A 5,733-nucleotide genomic window follows, 5' to 3' on the forward strand; every position below is an offset into this window, starting at 1 on the left:
GATGATTTCTTTCTTTAAAATCATTCTAAGAATAATAGAACAAAAATGGGAACAAATAAATTATTATAGCAAAAATAAAATAAAAACACCATTCATAATTGAAATGTCATTGGAATCAATGCTGCCATTGATAAAGAGATCTCAAGATCTGGAAATCTCATCATCTGGGAACTCAGCCTAGACAATGTTAAGCTTTTCTTCTTGGATGAGCGATCTCCAGTCAAGAACTATTTTCTGTAGACTGATACTCAAACCTGAAGTTAGAAGACTCCTGTTGCACAAGCAACTTTAAACTCCCCATTTGTTGGCTGATGATACATCTTTTCATTATAGTGACAACCGATGGACAAACGTATCTTAATCTAATGGCTTTGATCCATGGGATGCTCTTGGCAAACTCTGTAAAGTGCTGTTTCTCAGCGGCTCTTTAAAATTCAGTTTCATGGAATCTTGTGGTCTTTCTCTCATCAGTTTTAACAAGCAGGGAAATCCTATGTGTCCTGCAAAAGCAAAACAAAATGATAGTCCGCTTTGCTTCAATAAATCATGTTGTATCTGCAGACAATAAATAAAAAGAATTCCCATGAATAATGTTTAAATCATCTGTGACACAAAGAAGCAGATAATCTTTGTGTCTGCAAAATTCATTTTCCAGGTTCTGTGCATAAACTATTTGTCTCTGGATGTATCAGATTTCATATTGTGATCCCACAGGGTCAAAAAAGTTACCGGTAGTTCATTCACTGTTTACTTCACTTGTCACTGCTGATGCTCTCATGGGTGGCAGAGCTGGTTATTGTAAGTTTTTTAAATTTAACTTATTAGTCACTTGTCACCCAAAGGTTGTTGTTGTTGTTTAGTCGTTTAGTCGTGTCCGACTCTTCGTGACCCCATGGACCAGAGCACGCCAGGCGCTCCTGTCTTCCACTGCCTCCCGCAGTTTGGTCAAACTCATGCTGGTAGCTTCAAGAACACTGTCCAACCATCTCGTCCTCTGTCGTCCCCTTCTCCTTGTGCCCTCAATCTTTCCCAACATCAGGGTCTTTTCCCATGAGTCTTCCCTTCTCATGAGGTGGCCAAAGTATTGGAGCCTCAGCTTCAGGATCTGTCCTTCCAGTGAGTACTCAGGGCTGATTTCCTTCAGAATGGATAGGTTTCATCTTCTTGCAGGCCATGGGACTCTCAAGAGTCTCCTCCAGCACCATAATTCAAAAGCATCAATTCTTCGGCGATCAGCCTTCTTTATGGTCCAGCCCTCACTTCCATACATCACTACTGGGAAAACCATAGCTTTAACTATACGGACCTTTGTCAGCAAGGTGATGTCTCCAAGTTTAAAGAAATAAATGTGGAAATACATTATACCACAGAAAAGGGAGGTAATCATATAATACAAGGAGAGAAAAGCATAATCTATAGAATGTATGATGTATGGAATTGTCTAAGTAAAATGCCCCTCTGATGTCATCCAACCTATGTCCTATATCACCAAAACAGGGTGGGAATCAATCATATAGAAACAGCAATCCTGTTGCTGAAGTTACAGTGATTTTCAAACTCTGGAGTGGGTAACATTTGGGAGGAGCTGTGAAATTTCAGGGATGGACCCTGAAGCAGATGGCAAATTCCTTCCACACTAGTCCTGGGTAAATAGAATGTCCTCTAGTAATAGACCCTCACTGCTCTATGCTGGGTTTGTGTATTATTTATACCCCGCCGATCTGGCTGGGTTTCCCCAGCCACTCCTATTGCTTCAGCTTACAACCAGACAATGTAAGGAGGTGGATTTGATAATACTCAACACTAAAGCATGATAGCAGACCCTGTAGTTGTAGCCTTCATCCATACATCTTCCTTAAGAGACCCATTGCACCCTTGCATTGGGGTGGGGGGTGGGGAGTTGTAGTTCCTTCTCCAGAAGGTGCCATTTTGCCTGGGAAATATAAGCTGCATGGAGGCTTGACTTCAAAGGACAAATCTGGGTGGATGCAAATGTAGGTCTTCCTTGGGAACCTCATTGCTATTTGCTATATTTTCTCTCATATTTTTTTTTCCATTTTCTGAGACGTTTTTTATTTTGTTTCTGTTGCCTTCCCATGTTATTTGCACTGATGTCCAGCTCATTTCCAGATGCTATTCAAAATATTGGTTCATAACTGCAAAGCCCTTAATATTTCAGTAAGATATATGAAGGAGCTCTTTCTCCTGTACAACACTACAGAAGCATAATGCATTGGACACAATACAGATTTTTTTCTATTATGATACTCAAGTTGTAGGACTCTCCCTAGGAAAGCCTGGCTGGTTCATTCTATCTTAAGCTTCAGACAGACTGCAAAGAACTTTTCATTTTGCTGAGCTTTTTAGTATGGATTAAAGTTCAGCATCCCTGTTTCAATGCTGAATTATTTTATCATGTTCTTGGTTTTATTGTATACAATTGATTTTAGTAATTTGGAGTAGTTTGCTATATTTTATGCATTTTACATTTGTGTGTGTGTGTGTGTGTGTGTGTGTGTACGCTGCTTTATTTTATAAAGAAAATTAGTATATGTTGCTTTTAAAAAAATAAATAAAGGAATGCTAGAAATCTGTCATATAGTCAGTTGATGTTCCTTAATGGGACTGAATACTTAGAAGATTGCTTTGGCAAACACGGCTTTAACCATTTTCTCTCTTTTGTGGCCCCAGTCTAGATTGGGGACCCAACACCAACAATTTGCATTGCATGCGTGCGTGCGTGCGTGCGCACACACACACACACACAGACACAGAGATCCCATTCATTTTAATGGGACTTTTGTTGCTTACATTGTAAATCGTGTGTGTGCAAGGATGTGATATTGATCAATACAACCTCCTTTCCTGCTGCAGAATCAGATGCATGGAAAAATTGATCTGGAGCAGAAACGGAGTGAGTCAAAGGTTTAAATCCTCTTTCCCCCTGCCCTGCTGCCGAATCCGATGTGCAGTTGCTCGTGAGTGATAGATTCCCACACATAATCTTTGAGTTTTTATTTCAGCCCCCCCCCCTTCTATACCTCCTCTGAGAACACTGCAATTCATTCAGTTTTGATCATTTACTTGAGGCTTTCCGTGCCACACATTGAAGTACGTAGCTAGTAGAGCAACTCCCCTCCAGAGTGCCACTGTTGAAAGCTACTCCAGCACTTATGTGCCAAGGTTTGTCTTACAACAAGTATACTAATTATAGCAAGTGTAATTAGTATCCAGTTTTACATCTGGGCATAGGTACTCCCATGGGACACTCTAATATTCACTGCTTTGCAGCCTTCACCTATGTAATATTTAGTTAGAAGTAAATTTCACTGAGTTCAGTACAACTTACTCCCAAATGAGCATGTATAAAATTGCAGTTCTCAGATGGCTTTTTCATAGCAGAAGACAATAATTTTACCATTTTAACCCATGAACATCTTTTAGGTCACTCTTTGCTCGCTCTGATCAAGTCCATTACTTCCCTTCTGCAAAATTAACATGAAATATGTAGTCACATTGCGATCAAGGACCCCAGAAGGAGGCGTTTTCCTTCAATCAGTGTGCAAAATTCTTCTCAGAATACTTCTGCGTAGCTTAGCAACTGGTAGAGACATTCATTCCCAAACTAATATTTCAGGCCAAGATAATGACTGGCAAACAACCAAACTCAACTGGTATTGTTGCCATGCCTTTCACATTAACAAAGGGAAGCAATGCAAATTTACTTCTGGTAGTTTCTGACTTTTCTGACCAACTGAATTGGAGAAGAGAATATACATTGTTTGAACAGGAGTAAGTTTTGCTCTTAATATTCAGCTTCAGTGAATTAACTTGCAGTGACTGACCTTGTTATTACTCTGGTAATAAAGAGCACTACAAAGATAGGGTAAGAACTGCAGTACCAGCTGCAAGGTAGAAAATATATTAGTTCAATGCATTTATTAATATTTGCATATTCCTAACTACCTGCGCATAGTTGAGGATATGTGCACATGCTCATATGCATCTCCCGCATACAAATATACTTTACTGTATTGGCCCCCTGCCCCTGATCTGAATATATTCATTCTTACCCACACCTCACTTATTCCTGCACTATTAACCCTCTTTCCCCATCCCCTGCTGCTGCTTTAGACCATTGTAGCCTGTTTTAGACCAATGGTGGCTTTAGTGAGGCTGTCCTTTATTATGATCCTACACATTGTGCTAACACGTATTGGGTGGTACAACATTTGACAGCTCTTGTATATCATCATCATCAACATCATCATCCTATTTCTTGGACTTAGTCACTTTTTTTTTACAAAACAAGAACTCAAAGCGACTATGTATATATCTACAGTATATCAATCCACACACAATACAATACAGTACAATGCAATGCAATGCAATGCAATGCAATGCAATGCAGTACAATACAATACAATACAATACATATATAGCATATGAATCATTGATATCAAGTGGACCTAAAGAGTTCCCTTGAAGTGGTGATGTTGAAAATGAAAATGAGGTATCCTTGTGAGCAATATGTGCTTTGGTTTAAATGCCTTTGTTAGGTTTAATTCACATGTAATTTAGTTTTGTTTGGAAGGAGTTTGATGTTGCCATATGAGGATGAAAACCAGCCCTTACGTTATGCTTGTTGGCATTGTAAAGATTAACCTATTTTATTTTAAAATCATGAGCTTTAATAGAGTCCATTTAATCAGATGCTAACATAGATCGAACAACAGAAAGTATACAGTATAAGGGCAGCTGGTTGGGGTTGGGGGGGGGAATGGTGACTGCTCAGCAACTGCTCTTACATGCTTGCTATCATTCAGCCAATGTCAGCATCTGACAAAGTGAACTGTAGTCTATAAAAACTCACATTCATAAATGGCACGCTAATTTTAAAGATGCTAGGAAGATCAAGTTTTCCTCCTTTAAAATAGAATAAAATAAATAGTTGTGGTTTATTATTGTGCTTATCACATGACTCAGAATTTGAATTTCGCTTTATGTGTAATGTAGGAACAAAGCAACCCAAACCCTGGCAGGCAACAGCAGGACTTAACTGAGAGGTGGAGCCAGCACCATCACTACAGCTGAAGCCCCCTCATTCCCAACCCCACTTGTGCTGGACAAGGCAGAAGGGAGGAAATCCATTATTATTAATTTTTTGCTGTGCCAGCTCCAGGCTGGCACAGCAGAAAAATTCAGATCAGGCCTGATGCAGTATGTAGCTGGACTGTCTTAGCGGGATCCTTGGCTAGCAAAAGTTTACCCCCCCCCCTTGCCACTCTCCAAATGCCCAATCTTGGGGCATACACCAGTCACTGCTCATCCCACCCCCCTCCAACAGGGCAGACTGGGTTCTTGCGGTGGTGGATTTCTCTGTCAACATGCCCTTCCCCTCCCCGCTGAGTTCCATAAGGGCAACACTGAGACTAAGGAGAAAGAGTCTTGCAGGCAGTGCCATTCTCTGGACTGGTTGTAAGAAGGCAGGATGAAGGCTGAGGTCAGACCAAGGTTGGTGGATCAGTCTTTACTGCTTTCATGATATATGTATCAAAATGTCTGTAAGACATCACACATAGCTTAGTTGGTTAGGTTGTGGTGCTGATGTTGCCAAGATTGCAAGTTCGATCCATGTTTAGGGCCGCTACATATTCCTGGATTGCAGGGTGTTGGACTAGACAATCCTCAAAGTCCCTTCCAATTCTGCAATTCTGTGTTTGGAAATCCTTT

The sequence above is a fragment of the Podarcis tiliguerta genome (genome assembly GCF_965153285.1).
Source record: "Podarcis tiliguerta genome assembly, chromosome: 9".
Lineage (NCBI taxonomy): Eukaryota > Metazoa > Chordata > Lepidosauria > Squamata > Lacertidae > Podarcis > Podarcis tiliguerta.